The sequence below is a fragment of the Prionailurus viverrinus genome, chromosome D3, assembly GCF_022837055.1.
Source record: "Prionailurus viverrinus isolate Anna chromosome D3, UM_Priviv_1.0, whole genome shotgun sequence".
NCBI classification, from domain to species: Eukaryota; Metazoa; Chordata; class Mammalia; order Carnivora; family Felidae; genus Prionailurus; species Prionailurus viverrinus.
Window position 1 is genome coordinate 42,520,536 of NC_062572.1, and position 18,528 is coordinate 42,539,063.

General features: G+C 39.6%; 1 pseudogene; it reads left to right on the top strand.

The window, feature by feature from the left end:
• Positions 1 to 1,025: 1,025 nt before the first annotated feature.
• On the top strand, positions 1,026 to 3,732 carry LOC125149441 (actin, cytoplasmic 1-like; annotated as a pseudogene).
• The last annotated feature ends 14,796 nt before the right edge of the window (positions 3,733 to 18,528 follow it).

Sequence of the window (18,528 nt, forward strand, 5' to 3'; positions counted from 1 at the left end):
CCCCCTTTGTATCTTAACCCAGCAATTGTCTGGTAGGTGGAGTCTCATGCCTGAGAACTCATATCTTCCTTCCCAGTCAGAGGTTGGGAAGTCTGTAAGGGACGACTATCTCACTATCATAACCCTCATACAGATCGTTGGTGGAACTTGTCTCCCACTCCCTCTGTTGCTTGATATTAGACATTTACCATCCCAAATTTAACTGCATCTCCGCTGCCCCGCCACACTGCAACCTTGGCTAAGTATGCCATACCCTTGGCAACTTCACTGACCAAACTCCATAGGAGTTAGGGAAGCAATCCTTTTTATTGATTTCAAGTTGTTCCCTTGGGAGATGTCTCTTCCTCCTTCTGAATGGTTTGACACCCGGTGATACCACATAGAGAGAAATCTAATGAACGCCCCTGAAAGTCGGTATGGTATAGTAGTTAGGAGTGGAGGTCCTGAAGCCAAAGTGCTTGAATTCAGTTTTGCTATTCACTAAAGAACATTTTATTTACTAATGAGAACTCTCATTATTTACTAATGAGAACTTGGTAAAGTCACTTAATCTTTGTGTTTCTCAATGTATGAGTGATCAAGTTAAAAAAAAAAAAGTCAATTATGGAAATTTTAGTTATATAGCTGACAAGGTATATCTAACTGATAACATATTAAATGAAATATCTCAGGAAGGGAATTCTCTTCTCTCTCAATTGCCCATGAACACTCACAAAATCTATTAGGCCACAAATAAAAACCTCAGCAAAGTCCAAACAGTAAACAATGAAGACAGTATTCTCTGATTGTAATCCAATACAACTAGAAATTAATAAAAATCAGGGGGATAAAATTTCTTCTGTGTGGAAATACAAAACTATTTTAAACAATGTCTACAACAAACAGAGGTCACCAACTGAAACTGTAGACAATAATAACACAGCATACAAAAACTTGGGATGCTACTTGCTGCAGTCAGCCTGTATTCCACGTGCTCTGGTGGCTCAGCTTCCTGGCTCCTCTCCTCCCAGCTCTCGTGGATTGCAATACAAGAAGAAATCTCCATACTACTCATTGACAATGGGCTTTGGTATGTGTAAAGTTGGCTTTAATGGAGACGATGACCCCCAGACGTATTCCCTTTTATTGTCAGGCAGCCAACACCAGGGTGTCATGGTGGACATGGGGCAGAAGGACAGCTACATAGGTGACAAAGTCCAGAGCAATTGCTACAGCCTGACCTTGAAGTACCACATGGAGCACAGCATCATCACCAACTGTGATGAATTGGGGAAAACCTGGCTTCACACCTTGTATAATGAGCTACATGTGACTCTGGAGGAGCACCTGGTCCTGTTGACTGAGGCACTCCTAAACTCCAAGGCCAACAGAGAGAAGATGACTATGATCATGTTTAAGACCTTCAACACCTAGGCATGTATGTGGCCATGCTGTCCCTTTATGCCTCTGGTCACACTGCTGGTACTGTCATGGACTCTAGGAATGGGGTCACCCAGATGGTGCTCATATACTAGGGCTACACTCATCCCTAGTCATCCTGGCTCTGGATCTTGCTGGATGGGACCTGGCTGACTACCTCATGAAGATCCTCATGGAGCATGGCTATAGCTTCACCTCCACTGCTGAGCAAAAAATTGTACATGACATCAAGAAGAACTCTGCTATATCCTAAAATTCATATGGAACCACAAAAGGCCCCGAATAGCCAAAGGAATTTTGAAGAAGAAGACCAAAGCAGGAGGCATCACAATCCCAGACTTTAGCCTCTACTACAAAGCTGTCATCATCAAGACAGCATGGTATTGGCACAAAAACAGACACATAGACCAATGGAATAGAATAGAAACCCCAGAACTAGACCCACAAACGTATGGCCAACTCATCTTTGACAAAGCAGGAAAGAACATCCAATGGAAAAAAGACAGCCTCTTTAACAAATGGTGCTGGGAGAACTGGACAGCAACATGCAGAAGGTTGAAACTAGACCACTTTCTCACACTATTCGCAAAAATAAACTCAAAATGGATAAAGGACCTAAATGTGAGACAGGAAACCATCAAAACCTTAGAGGAGAAAGCAGGAAAAGACCTCTCTGACCTCAGCCGTAGCAATCTCTTACTCGACACATCCCCAAAGGCAAGGGAATTAAAAGCAAAAGTGAATTACTGTGACCTTATGAAGATAAAAAGCTTCTGCACAGCACAGGAAACAACCAACAAAACTAAAAGGCAACCAACGGAATGGGAAAAGATATTCGCAAATGACATATCGGACAAAGGGCTAGTATCCAAAATCTATAAAGAGCTCACCAAACTCCACACCCGAGAAACAAATAACCCAGTGAAGAAATGGGCAGAAACATGAATAGACACTTCTCTAAAGAAGACATCTGGATGGCCAACAGGCACATGAAAAGATGTTCAGCGTCGCTCCTTATCAGGGAAATACAAATCAAAACCACACTCAGGTATCACCTCACACCAGTCAGAGTGGCCAAAATGAACAACTCAGGAGACTATAGATGCTGGAGAGGATGTGGAGAAACGGGAACCCTCTTGCACTCTTGGTGGGAATGCAAATTGGTGCAGCCACTCTGGAAAGCAGTGTGGAGGTTCCTCAGAAAATTAAAAATAGACCTACCCTATGACCCAGCAATAGCACTGCTAGGAATTTATCCAAGGGATACAGGAGTACTGATGCATAGGGGCACTTGTACCCCAATGTTCATAGCAGCACTCTCAACAATAGCCAAATTATGGAAAGAGCCTAAATGTCCATCAACTGATGAATGGATAAAGAAATTGTGGTTTATATACACAATGGAATATTACGTGGCAATGAGAAAAAATGAAATATGGCCTTTTGTAGCAACGTGGATGGAACTGGAGAGTGTGATGCTAAGTGAAATAGGCCATACAGAGAAAGACAGATCCCATATGGTTTCACTCTTATGTGGATCCTGAGAAACTTAACAGGAACCCATGGGGGAGGGGAAGGAAAAAAAAAAAAGAGGTTAGAATGGGAGAGAGCCAAAGCATAAGAGACTGTTAAAAACTGAGAACAAACTGAGGGTTGATGGGGGGTGGGAGGGAGGAGAGGGTGGGTGATGGGTATTGAGGAGGGCACCTTTTGGGATGAGCACTGGGTGTTGTATGGAAACCAATTTGTCAATAAATTTCATAAAAAAAAATTAAAAAATAAAATGTAGAAACTACATGCAGAAAAAAAAAAAAAAAAAAAAAAAGAAGAACTCTGCTATGTTGCCCTGGACTTGCAGCAGGAGATGGCTATCATCTTGTCCTCCTCCTACCAGGGGAAGAATTATGGGTGGCCCAGTGGTCAGTACTCATCAACAATGAGTGGTTCCTCTGCCCAGAGGAGTTCTTCCATTTCTCCTTTCTGGGTATTGAGTCCTATGAGATCACATCCATGAGACTACCTTCGACTCCATCACGAAGTGTGATGTTTACATTCAGAAGGACCTGTATGTCAACACAGTATATATGGCAGGGCCATCACATACTCTGGCACTGCCATAAGATGCAGAAATAGATCACTGCCTTGGCCCACAGCACAATGAAGGTCAAGATCATCACTCCTCCTGAGAGTAAGTACCTAGTGTGGAGTGGGGAACCCATCGTGGCCTCACTGTCTACCTTCCAGCAGGTGTGGACCAGTAAGCAGGAGAAGAACAAGTTGGGCTTCTCCATCATCCACTGCAAGTGTTTCTAAACGGACTGCAAGAAGATGTATAACATTTGCTGCATGAGGTTATTCAAAAGTATACATTTGCCTCCCTCATGCTGGCCTCGTGAAACTGGAATAAGCCTTTGAAAAGAAATTTATCCTTGAACATTGTATCTGACATTAGCACTGGATTGTAGAATTCGCTGCTGATTTTGATGTTGTATTCAAGTTAACTATTCTCTTGATATATGTTTAAAACCTTGCATGTATCTTTGATTTAAACCATTAGTACATATGGCTTAGTCACTTTCTAACTGAGGTGAGAGAACATGTTTATGGAAGAGAAATCCATTGGGTTGGTGAGAATTTGTGAGGTCATCCATTTCTTGATATGTGTAGAGTATTAATGTGTAAGAACTGACTATCTCAAGATTTCTCTAGAAGCTGGAAAGAATTCTTGGACCAGTTATTATTTCTGTCTTGCTAATCTAACAGGGTTGGCAAATTCCAAGCCTTCCCACTCAGTTTCCTTTCTTATCTTATATTTTCCCCACCAGAAATGGTAGGTCGTTACTTCTCTTGGGTTGGAAAGTGGTTTGCATTTTTACTTGTTTTTTCATCCTTTTAATTCATGTAAAGTTTTTGTAGACAGTTCTCAATTATTTAAGAGATGACAACAAATTTTGGTTTTCCACTATCAGGTGAGAACATCAGGTGCCAGCAACATATCATTGTGTGAGAAAAATAAAGTGCTATAGTAAATTGGAAAAAAAAAAACAAAAAACAAAGAAACAAATAAAATCTGTGGAATACTACTAAGATAGAATTCAGAGGAAAATTCATAGTCTTAAATACTTACATTAAAAAAAAGAATTAAGATAAATTAATTAAGAATCTAATTCAAAAGGTTAGGGAAAGGGGCACCTGGGTGGCTCAGTTGGTTGAGCATCTGACTCTTGATTTCAGTTCAGGTCATGATCACAGGTTTGTGGGATCAAGTCCTACATTGAGCTCTGCACTGAGCGTGGAGGCTGCTTAAGATATTCTCTCTTTCTCTCTCTCTCTCCCCCTCTGCCCTCTCCCCTGCTTGCACAACTCTCTCTCTCTAAAAATAAAATAAATATTTTTTAAAAAGTTAGAAAGAAATTAAAAAAAATAAGTGGAATGAAAAAGCAGAAGTTATTTATTAAGGAAAAAAGTAAAAATTAATAAGTTAGACAACAGAAATACATAAGATTTAATTTAAAAAAAACTAGTTCAATGAAGAAACCATTAGCTACTTGGTACAAGGAAAAAGGAGTGAGAACAAATATGTAAGAATATAATATATTCTTATACCTAATATATAATAGGAGAAATAACATATTCTTATATAATATATTCTTATATATAATATATAATAGGAGAAATAAAAAAACACAGAAAATAAGAATTGCAATAGATTACTTAGTTCATTTCTATGCAAATCACTTTCAAAAACTGGATTAAATAAAAAAATGTCTATGATAATATAATTTACCAAGGCTATAGAAGAGATTAAAAACAAAGACTTAAAACTGATTTTTGTAGAAGAAATAGGTAAAATGGTCAAAGAACTACACCCACAAAAAGCAGCACACAAGATGGGAAATTCTAACAAACTTTAAAAACATATAATTCTAGGAGTGCTCTGATGGCTCAGGTGAGCATCTGACTCTTGATTTCCGCTTGGGTTGTGATCCCAGGGTTGTGGGATCTAGCCCCTTGTTGGGCCCTGTGCTGAGCATGGAGCCTGCTTGGGATTCTCTCCCTCTCTCTCTCTCTCGCTCTCTCTCTCTCTCTCTCTCTCTGTCCCTTTCTGCTCCCTCCCCTGCTTGCCCTCACACTCTCTCTCTCTTTCAAAAAATAAAAATAAAAATAAATAAAAAATAAAAGCATATAATTCTAATAGTTTGATATCAGTTCCAGAGAAATTTTTAAAAGAAATAAAATATCTAATTTTTAAAAAAATTTTTTTAAGTTTTTAAATTTATTTTGAGAGAGAGAGCATGAGCATGGGAAGGACAGAGAAAGAAAATCCCAAACAGTCTCTGCACTGTCAGTATGGAGTCTGTCACAGAGCTTGAACTCATGAACTGTGAGATCATGACCTGAGTTGAAGTCAAGAGTCAGTTGCTTAACTGGCTGAGCCACTTAGGCATCCCTCTCTAATTTCTTTCTTTGAAGTGAATATGACATTGATACCAAAACCTGACATAAGTTAAAAAATATACATATCAGACCACCAATCTCACTTATGAATATCAATGTAATAATAAAATCTTAAATAAAATATTAACAAACAGAATCCAGCAGCACACACAAGAAAGAAAGAAAGAAAGAAAAAAAGAAAGAAAGAAAGAAAAGAAATACATCATGACCAAGACCAAGCAGGATTCATTCTATGGAAACAAGGATGTTTACATGTTAGGAAAATAATCAGGAGAAAAGTAATATATTCAATGTCATAGATGCTTGAAAGTCATTTGATAAAATTCAACCACCATTACTTAAAAAAAAAAAGCTTAGTACTTCCTTAACATGATATATCTAGCTCAGCACAAAAGCTAGTATTATGATTAATGGAGAGACAATTGAAGCATCTCCACTAAGACAAGGATGGCCATTCTCACAAATATTCAATATTATATTTGCTTTGCTGGCCAATACAATTAGACAAAAGAAAGAAATTGGAGCAGAGTGCCTGGGTGGCTCAGTTACTTGACCATTCAACTCTTTTTTGTTTTTTAGTGTTTTTTATTTATTTGAGAGAGAGAGAAAGAGAGAGAGAGAGAGAGAGAGAGAGAGAGAGAGAGAATGAGCAGGGGAACAAGCTCAGCTATTGTGCTACAGACATCTACTTCTTCACAAAGGCTCAGAGAGCAACTCCCCATGCTTTTTTCATGGATATTTCTTACTGAGAGAATGCAAGAGGGAGGTTAGTAGGGATAATGGCAGTCTCTATTGCTGTGGTTGATCTCAGGGCCACAGTTGGTATTCATTCTCTCCCTCTTCCACTGTCCATTTGAAATTCCTTCATTGTCAACTATCACTTGGGCTTACCTGGTGCTATGAATCAAACTCTCATACTTGAAAGGCCTGAACATATGATAGGTATTTCCTTCTCAGTTTGAGGTTGCTGCACCCCAAAACTGAACCATCTGTTCATGGTTACAACGGGGCAAGGGCATACTGGGAGGTGCCCCAGTGGATCACCTGGTTCTGCCACAATTTTGTAAAAGCGTCTCTAGCTCCTCCTGCTGAGCAGAGTCATTTGTCCCTCTCGTGATGGTGGCTCCTTTAGTCTTCTGCTGTCTCTTGACCATAGGGTGTCCAAAGTGTCCTGGTGGCAGCTGGAACCAATAGTTCAACATGACTGTTGCTCTGTCATTTGGCAAGAATGTGTCCACTATGGATGCAGGACCTCTAATCTTGCAGAGTTTTGGGAATGAGAAGCAGAAAACCTCCAGTAGGTCACTAGGAATGATGACAATTGGAACAACACATCTCTACCCCTTGATTCCCATCCCGGCTAGCCTTCCTGTTGGGACACAGATCCAAACAGAGCTCTCTGATTTAATAAATATGCTATGTGTTGAAGGGTAGGGCCCTATCCCTTTGAGTGTTCCCTCTAGGCTGATATTTCAGTTGCATGTTTAAAAGGCCGTTCTAGCGTTCTAGAAAGTCCTGTGGATAGTCTAGTACATGATACAACCCCATGTTTATAGGTTTCCATAGTTATGGGTTTAATTACACTTTTCTTTCATTATTAAGATGTTATGTGTATGGAATATCATGCCTATGTTCCAAGTATTTCATAAGCTCCAGGCAGGGGTGTTGATTGAAGCTCTATGGACAGGAAAGGCAAAGTCTTATCCAGAATAGCTATGTTTTCTTCTGAAGATGAAGTGTTCGCTCTTCTGGGATGGACAGGGCCTCATATAGTCAATCTGCCACCCCGTGGCCAGTTGTTTTCCTCCAAGGATAGTGCTGTATTAGGGGCTCTATGGCGGGTCTTTATTGCTAACAAGATGGTTATTCAGAGGTAGCAGTAACTAGGTCAGTCTTGGTAGGTGGGAGTCCTTGCTATTGGGCCTACACAGAACTACCATCTCTGACAGCATGGCCAGTCCCCTCAAGTGCCCATCACATCAGTGCTGTCTAATTCCAGCTGGATGAGTAATTTGACAGTGGCTTTTCTGCAGTAGATGTTTTCTGGTGGGTATTAATATGTGATACAAAAATCTTTACACTTGGTACCCATTCACATATGCTCATCCCCTGGTTTTACCCCCAGGTAACTTTGTCTCCTGTCCTCTAGTCCTTTGCCTTCTAGGCCCTGACCAGACAGCCAAGCCATTGTTGCTGTTTTATACTCTCATCTTGGGCCACTTCTCCTATACAAAGTGGACATCCAGGTGCACTGCTCATAGTTCATTTCTACTCATTAGGAAGATCTTCCCTTGGCACAGTCTTCCAAGACTATTTACAAATGTGCCTGCAATGCACCTGGTGAGTATTTCCCCTTTGGATCCTATATACAAGCTGACTCATCTATAAACCCAGCTTGGAATTTTTCCTCCATTTTCAGTGGGTTGTATGGGATCTTCTTTGTCTATAGGTGAAAGCTGGTGAAGGAACACGGGTGCAATTGTAGTGTGTCAAATGAGGGTCAGAACTGCCTGCTTGGCAGCTCCTTTGTGCTCTGTGGTCCTGCTCAGATTGATCCTGGTTGCCCCATTTTCATCTTATGATGATGGACTGCTGTTGGACTTGTCTGACATTATGACTTCACGGGCCACAGTAGGATGTTCCAGAAGCACAGACACTTAATGTCCCATGGTCAAGTGTTCTGTCTCTACCCTCAAGAGCTTTTTCTCAAAGAGTATGCACTTCTCTACATGGGTGGCATGAATTACTCTAGAACCACAGAGATCTGCCACTTAAGTCTCTCACTGGAGCTTACATAAGCTCTGTAATATATCTTTTCCTGTCACTGCCACCCTAATACTAGGGTCTGCAGGATTATCTGATTCAAGAAGCAAGGCTGATGGCACCATTGCCTGGACTTGCTGTTCTTGGCCCCATTCAAGCCTTTCAGGTCACCCGATATATGAGCTGTAATAATACTCCTGGGTGTGAAATGTGTTGTCTCCAGAACTCAAAGAGGTATACCAGGCACTCTTTCTTTCATATGATAGGGAATGCAAGATGTAGAAATTTGTCTTTTACTTTGGAAGTGATATCCTAGCATGCCCCTAACAACTAGAGCCCTAAAAACTTCACTGAGGCGGCAAGTCTCTGATGAATCTTTTTAAGGGTTATCTCCAATCGTCTGGAACATATCACCACCATCCTAGCCAGCTCGTAGTCATCCTATCTAATCAGGATATCATTGATATAATGGATCAGTATGTTGTCCAGGTTGTCTCAGTGTATTACAATAGAAAGCAGGAGAGTTATCATAGCCTGTGACAACACTGTAAAAGACTATTAATGAGTATTGTTGTCCATCTCGCAATAATGCAAACTGCTCTGATCCTCTTTTCAATTGATACGGTAAAGAATGTAGTCACTGAATCAGTGGATGCATACCATATACCCAAGGACTTATTGATGTGCTCTATCAGTGATACTATAGGCATAGTAGACGGGAAAGGGTCTACTAACTAGAGTAAGTCTGTGGGAGTACCTAGTCATTCTCCAGGGGCCACCCTGTTTCTGAGAGAGCCAGACTAGTGAATATCATGGAGATATGATAGTGAATCATTTACCACCTCTGAATCCTTTAGGTCTTTAATGGTGGCACTAATGTCTGCCATCCTCCCTGGTATGTGATGTTATTTTTATTTGCTATCTTGGGTAGGTAGGCAGTTTCATCAGTTTCCATATGGCTTTCCTCACTATCAGAGCTTTTATGCTATAAACCAGAGACACAACGTGGGTATACTCTAAATCCCAAATATACCAATTTCAATTATGTACTTGGAGGTTGAGGAAATGACCTTTGGGTGGGTTCATAGATCCGATGGTTATACAATGAGCCAGATCTTAGCCAGGACTCCATTAGCTGGTCCTAAAGGTCATGTTGTCATAGATGGGCCGACTGTGCTGGTGCTTTTGGTTAATGTCAAGTCAGATACTGTGTCAAATAGTCCTAAAACTGTCTGGTTAGTTGTCTTTTTTTCATGTATATTTGTTGATTTTGAGAGAAAGAGACAGAGCATGAGCAGGGGAGAAACAGAAAGAGAGGGAGAGAGAGAATCCTAAGCACAGAGCAGAGCCCCATACTGGGCTCAATCCCACAAGCCATGAGATCATGACCTGGGCTGAAATCAAGAGTCAGGCACTTAACAGACTGAGCCACCCAGGTTCCCCTTTCTGGGTAGTCTTCTTTCCACACTGTACAATCACTCAAGTGAGTCACTGTGGGTCTCTTTGGGGACTGGGGGAATCCTCAGTGTATACACTTGTCATGGTGTTGCTAGGTCCTTCCTTCTAGAGGCTCAGCTACCACTTCAGCCAATGGGATTCAGATCTGAAAAATGGCCCAGATCCAGGAACTGAGCAAGAGATTATGACTTTTTATAGAGGTGACCATCCTTAGCTCTTGGCTCTAGTATTCTTGCTTTTAGTTAATTATAGAGTTAAAAATCACCCTTGTTCAATTTCTCTGTCAATCTAAAACTTCCCTGAAGTATAGTCTATCAATTAAAAAATATATTACTGCCCTCACCCCCCCTCTTTGTTGGATCGGTATGATATCAAAGCAGCTCATATTTCTTTGGACTATACTATCACAGAGGGTAAGACAGTTGACTTAGTTCTGTCCTTCTCTTTGCCCCTAAAGATACCATTTTTATTAACCACCTCCACAAACTTCTTCAGATTAAGCCCCTTTAACTGCCTTTCTGAACTTGTCCATCACTGTGGGCCTTCGTTACTTCAGGACTCCATTATCCCCATAAATGTTCATGAGCTGAACTCTATGTCTGCCTCTCCCACTCTCCCATCAACCCAGTCTGTAGAAGAGCTACCACTGAGCTTTCTAGTGATACTGCTGCCCTTCTCCCCAGGACAGTCTCTGTGGCCTTCATGCATGGATTGTCCTCAGAGTCCTCCTGTGAAACACTGGGGGCTCCTCTGGCTTTACATTATGTATTACAACATTCTCACTTCCCTCAGCCTTTCTATTTCTTCCTCTATTTCCTCCCAGGGAAACTCAGGCATTTCCACGTGGCTGAGAATTATCCATCATCTTATCTAGCCTAAGAGCCACCTCATCAGTGAGTTTGCCCCATCTTCTGGAGTCCTTTCCAGGGTGGTAAATTCCATATTCTGAAAAAGTGTCCCTAAGCCAATGAATTCTTGCTTATTGAACCTATTAGTATTAAGCATCTGTGTGGTATTGGACTGGAACTGGAGATATTGATATGAACTCATGGTTTTTAATATATTGACATAGATAGAAATGTATAGATATATGTATGTATATGAATGCTTATATTTTCTAGCTCTGTCCTTGGGGAAGGCCTAAAAGCATTGGCATGTTAGGAGCAATGAACACATATAGTGCTCAGATTTTGGTTTCTAAATATTATTGTCCCCTAAAAGGGACCAGTCATGCTTGGAGAACTGGCCAATATCAGGGATTGAGCAGAGAAAGTAAAGACTGGGCCTGAAACATGGTAATATGCCAGAAAGGAGGAAATACTCAAAGAATGACAGAGAAATGTCAAAAAGGACAGAGGAGTCAGCCTGAAGGGGGCTCTCACTGGTCAAACCTGGGACCACTTAACAATAAAAATAAATAATGATAGTTATAGATTACAACCCATTGATTAAAATAAGGTCTAGAGGTCCATACTAATGGAAATAAACAGTGCAGAAGGGCAATTTCTTCCTTAGAGTAGAATGCCAACTGATTATATAGAAGTAATGAATAGAATTAGAAATTAAAAATCAGTTTGCAACTAAACATTTCTAGAATTAGAATCTTTTTGTAGAGAGAATACAAGTTGGGGAGAGGGGCAGAGGGAGAGAGAGAGAAAGAGAGAGAGAGAGAGAGAGAGAGAGAGAGAATCTTAAGCAGGTTCCACGCCCAGTATGGTCCCCAACATGGGACTTGATCTCATAACCATGAGATCACGACCTGAATCAAAATCAAGAGTCAGATGCTTAACTGACTGAGCCATACAGGCATCCCTGGAATTAGAAAATTAAAAATCATTTAATGTATAGCAGGTTGGCTATAATTAATGAAACTGTATTGCATATTTGAAAGTTTCTTAGAAAGTAGATCTTCAAAGTTCTCAACACAAGAAAAACGTGCAACTATGTGTGATGATGAATGTTAACTAGACTTGTTGTAGTGATAATTTTGCAATATATACAAATATTGAATCATTACATTGTACACCTGGAACTAATATAATGTTATATGTCAATTATATTTCAATAAAAATCACTTTTTGATAAATCATTCAAGAGACATAGATGTTAAAAGTAGTAGGTGAAAGCTTAATTATAAATATTTATAGTTCCAAAGTATCCTCCCCACTTTGTAATTACAAAGGGGAAAATAGGAACTTTGCATATACCAGCAAAATCAACTGATTAGGGGCTCCTGGGTGGCGCAGTCGGTTAAGCGTCCGACTTCAGCCAGGTCACGATCTCGCGGTCCGTGAGTTTGAGCCCCGCGTCGGGCTCTGGGCTGATGGCTCAGAGCCTGGAGCCTGTTTCCAATTCTGTGTCTCCCTCTCTCTCTGCCCCTCCCTTGTTCATGCTCTGTCTCTCTGTCCCAAAAATAAATAAACGTTGAAAAAAAAAATTAAAAAAAAATCAACTGATTAAAGTTTACGTTAATGGTACCAATAAATATAATGTACTTTTTGATGCAATTTACTGAAAAGAATGTAACATCATTTCTGTGATATCCACAAGAAACATATCCTATCTAATCATGAGAATGAATTAAGCAAAAATTGAGGGACAGTCTATAAATTTACTGGACTCTTCTAAAATACCAAGATCGTGAAAGTCAAAGATGGAATGACCAGCTCTTCCAGCATAAAGGAGAGTAAATAGATTTAACAACTATTGGAATGCGTGATCTTGGAATGGATCTGGGCCAGGAAAAAAAATCCTAATAAATAAGGGAAATTTTTAGGACATTTGGCAAAATTTGAGTACATTCTGTAGATTAGGTACTAATGTACCTATATTAATTTTCTGTTTTTGGTAATTGTCTTATGGTTGTATAAAAGATTGTCATTGTTTTCCAGAAATATACACTGAAATATTTAGAGGTAAAGGGATATCACATCTGCAAATTACTCACAAGTAAGTTAAGATAAATAGATAAACAGGAAAGGCAGGGGAAAAGAATGATAAGTAAAAATAGTAAAATATTAGCTAGGGAATTTGTGTGAAGGGGTTATTAGTGCCAGTCTTACAACTTCCCAAAGTAAAATTATTTCAAAATTAAAATTAAAGAAAAATACTTTTATGGACTTCAAGCTGTATCACAAAGCTGTAATAATCAAGACAGTATGGTACTGGCATAAGAACAGACACTCAGATCATTGGAACAGAATAGAGAACCCAGAAATGGACCCACAAACATATGGCCAACTTATCTTTGACAAAGCAGGAAAGCATACCCAGTGGAATAAAGACAGTCTCTTCAGCAAGTGGTGCTGGGAAAACTGGACAGCAACGTACAGAAGAATGAACCTGGACCACTTTCTTACACCATACACAAAAATAAACTCAAAAGGATGAAAGACCTAAATGGAGACAGGAAGCCATCAAAATCCTAGAGGAAAAAGCAGGCAAAAACCTCTTTGACCTTGACCACAGCAACTTCTTACTCAACACGTCTCCAGAGGCAAGGGAAATAAAAGCAAAAATAAACTATTGGGGCCTCATCAAAATAAAAAGCTTCTGCACAGCGAAGGAAACAATTAGCAAAACTGAAAGGTAACCAATGGAATGGGAGAAGATATTTGCAAATGACATATCAGATAAAGGGTTAGTATTCAAAATCTGTAAAGAACTTATCAAACTCAACACCCAAAAACCAAATAATCCAGTGAAGAAATGGGCAAAAGATACGAATAGATACTTATCCAAAGGCAACCAGATGGCCAACTGATATGTGAAAAAATGCTCCACATCACTCATTATCAGGGAAATACAAATCAAAACCACAATGAAATACCCCTTCACCCCTGTCAGAATGGCTAACATTAACAACTCAGGCAACAACAGATGTTGGCGAGGATGTGGAGAAAAAGGATCTTTTTGCACGGCTCCTGGGAATGCAAACTGGTGCAGCCACTCTGGAAAACAGTATGGAAGTTCCTCAGCAAATTAAAAATAGAACTACCCTACGACCCAGCAATTGCACTACTAGGTATTTATCCAAGGGATACAGGTATGCTGTTTCCAAGGGGCACATGCGCCCCAATGTTTATAGCAGCACTATCAACAATAGCCAAAGTATGGAAAGAACCCAAATGTCCATTGACAGATGAATGGATAAAGATGGTGTGGTATATATATATATATATATATATATATATATATGTGTGTGTGTGTGTGTGTATATATATATACACACACAATGGAGTATTACTCGGCAATCCAAAAGAATGAAATCTTGCCATTTGCAACTATGTGGATGGAACTAGAGGGTATTATGCTAAGCAAAATTAGTCAGAGAAAGACAAATATCATGTGACTTCACTCATATGAGGATTTTAAGAGACAAAACAGATGAACATAGGGAAGGGAAGCAAAAATAATATAAAAACAGAGAGGGGGACAAAACATAAGAGACTATTAAATATGGAGAACAGAGGGTTGCTGGAGGGATTGTGGGAGGGTGGATGGGCTAAATGGGTAAGGGGCATTAAGGAATCTACTCCTGAATTCACTGTTGTACTATATGCTAACTAACTTGGATGTAAACTAAAAATAATAAAGATAAAAAAATAAAAAATAAAATAAATAAAGATACTTCCATAGAGGACATAGTAACATTGAAAACAAGGTCGAATAACAAAGAGATTAAAATAATTGGGAAGAGACTGTGGGGTGCCTGAGTGGTTCAGTTGGTTAAGCATTGACTCCTGATTTTGGCTCATGTTGTGATCTCATGGTTCATTAGTTCAAGCCCTGTGTTGGGCTCTGCGCCACAGTGCAGGGTCTGCTTTTGATTCTCTCCCTCTCTCTCTGTCCCCCTCTCCACTCACTCTCTCTCAAAATAAATAAACAAAACATTTCTAAAAAATTGCAGAGATGGGGCACCTGGGTGGCGCAGTCGGTTAAGCGTCCGACTTCAGCCAGGTCACGATCTCGTGGTCCGTGAGTTCGAGCCCCCCATCAGGCTCTGGGCTGATGGCTCAGAGCCTGGAGCCTGTTTCCGAGTCTGTGTCTCCCTCTCTCTCTGCCCCTCCCCCATTCATGCTCTGTCTCTCTCTGTCCCAAAAATAAATAAATGTTGAAAAAAAAATTGCAGAGATTGATTTCATCAAGCACGGGATTGAACATAAGATAAACAATAATAGATCATTGGAGTCCCTAAATGGAACTGGAGACTATGATAAATATTCTATGACAAAAAGATGGAACTAGAGGAAGTTACATGAAGGCAGGTTTTGGCCATTATAAGATAGAACCTTCTGGCAAGTAGCATTGTGCAACCATCAATGCTTTGAAGTAATTAAGGAATTTGGAAGCAGACCTATCCCTGAAAGTATTCAGACCAGGACTAGATACATCATCTACAAAAATGCCAAGGGAGGGGTGCCTGGGTGGCTCAGTAGGTTGTGTCCAACTCTTGATTTCAGTTCAGGTTATGACCTTATGGTTTGTGGGACTGGTCTCTGTGCTGACAGCATGGAGCCTGCTTGAGATTCTCTCCCTCTCTTTCTGCCCCTCCTTTGCTAGCTTACATGCACACTCTTTCAAGTAAATAAACTTAAAAAAAAATGCCAGGGGCAGTATTCCTTACTGATTGAGAAGTTGAACTGTATGATATCTAAAGCCTTTTCTGACTCTAGGATTCTTAGAACTTAAACTGGAATAATATCTACCTCAATGGTGTAGACATGCATTGTCCTTAGGAATTCAGAAGGAAACTGTATGTAAAGTGAGGCAAAATATGTTGAGTGAAAAGTGTCCTACAAATTTGCTGATCACTTTTGCCTCTTGAACATGTCTGAGATTGTGCTTAGGCAATAATTTTGGTTGAACTTAGTACGTCTTTCCTTTCATTTCTAAAGTCACTATTAAATAATATTACATTAATAATACTTTAGTGGTGACTTTAAAGTAGTGCATCTCAAATTTTAATGTGAATACAAACAACTTGGGGGGCTTTTATTTTTTTAAAACTTAAAAAAAATGTTTTTATTTATTTTTAAGAGACAGAGAGAGACAGCATGAGTGAGGGAGAGGCAGAAAGAGAGGGAGACTCAGAATCTGAAGCAGGCTCCAGGCTCTGAGCTGTCAGCACAGAGCCTGATATGGGGCTTGAGCTCATGAACAGTGAGATCATGATCTGAGCTGAAGTCAGTTGCTTAACTGATTGAGCCACCCAGGCGTCCCAACTTGGAGACCTCTTAAAGATTCAGGTTTGGATTCTGATTTTTGGTTCAGTAGAACCAAAAGAACCAGTAGAACTTCTAGAATAAAATAGGTGAAAAGCATAGTGATGTTGGCAAAGATTTCTTGTGTTTGGCAAAGATTCCTTAAATACTTCACAAAATGCAGAAAGTATAAAAGTAGAAATAAATTGGGCTTCATCAAAATTAACTTTTCCTCTTCAAAAGACACTATTAAGAAAATGAAAAGGCAAGCCATGGCTTGGAGAAAATATTTCCAAAACATGTAGGTCTTATACCTAGAACATATAAACAGCCTTGCAAATCAGTAATAAGAAACAACCCAGTAAAAATATGGGCAAATATTTGAAGATACACTCGTCATGAAATATATGGCTGACAAATAAGCAGATGAAAAAATGCTTAACATTAAGGAAGTGCATATTAATATCACAATGAGATAGGACCACACCCCTTTAGGTCCCTTTAGGATGTCTAAAATTAAAGACTGACCATACTATATGTGGGTAAGGATGTGAGCAACTGGGAAGTCTCATACACTGTAGGTAGGAACATATGGTACCATCACTATAGAAAATATTTCACGAATTTTATAAAAGTCAAATATGCCCCTACCTTGTATGAACTAGCCATTCCACTCCTAGGTGTTTACCTGAGAAATGAAAGCATATGTCCGTACAAACACTTGAATGTTCATGACTTCCTTTGTAAGAAACTGTAAAGAACCCAAATACCCAACAGATGAATGGATAAACAAACTCAATATATTCGTATAATGGAACACTAGTCAGCAAAAAGAAATGAACTACTGATATCCAGTGCAACCTGGACCTCCAAAAAAACATAGATCTCAAAATATTCCGCAAGAAGCCATGCAAACATATATACTAAATTATTATACTACAGTAACAGAAAGGAGAGCAGTGCTTGTCTGGGGATAGGTGTGGGACAGCTGTCAGGGGCAAGAGAAAAGATTGCAAAGGGCCACAAGGAAACTTAGTGGTGATGGATATATTCATTAGTTTGTGATGGTTTTCTAGGTGTATATGGATGTCAAAACTTACAAAAATTTAAACATGTATAGTTTATGTCAATACACTATAAAAGGTTCAGATTCTGATTCAGTAGGTGGGGCCAAGAGTGTTTTTAACTAAAACACCAAATCCCAGGTGATGCTAATGCTGCAATTTCCATACCACATTTGAGTGGTAAACCTCTTGAGCTGTCTTTGCAATAAACAGATGTGTCATTTGAGTGCACAATAGATACATATGGCTGGCACCATACTGGATAGTGCAGATAAAATATTTCCATCATTGACGAAGGTTCTGCTGCATGTTAAGAGTCAAGATTCTCGACTACATTGGTGACTATTAATCGTGTCCTATTATCTCTCAATTATGACCTGTCTTTGTTCATCCCACTCACTCAGGCTGTGTGACCTCCTTTCACAAAGTTTTGCTGGAATTCCATTCTGGGCTCTTATATTGTGTACATTTCATTTTAACATGTTCTTCATTCTGACTTGCATTAGAGTTGTAATAAAGTTTGAATAGAAAGTTCAACTGGGGGCAGATGTCAGTTCAATTTAAGGAGCTTCCTAACAATTTAGACCTCCAAAAATCTTACCACTTCCTCACCATCCAAAACATACGTATTTCACAGCTCCTGTGGCTGGCTGTAGTCAGAGTTGTGTAATGTGTAAGTTCCTGTGTGGCTTCTACTGCTATGAAGAGGTGTCATCAGAGGTAAATGAGAACTTCTCTAGAAATGAATTCTCATCTCTAAATAAGGGGATTGAAGAAGATTATTTTATTTCTTCTGATTCTCACATTCCATATTCTTCTGCTTATTTCAGAGTAATGATAGCATGAAACCAGAAAGATTCTTGGCTCTGAATAAGGAGTGAGTTGGACTATGTTTTTAGTTAAAGAGTCCTGACATTTGTATACTTTATACCAGGGACTGGCAAACTTTGTGTAAAGGGCCAGATAGAACACATTTTTGGCTCTGCAGGCCATATGGTCTCTGTCTCCTATAATAAACATTGCCATTGTAGTATGAAAACAGTCAGATATGTCAATGAATGGGTGTGATTGCATGTGGTCCAGTTTGTTGACTCCTGGTTTAGACGAGAATAACTATCTTCTGACCATCTGAAGTTCAGTTGAGAAATCAGGGAAAAACACAC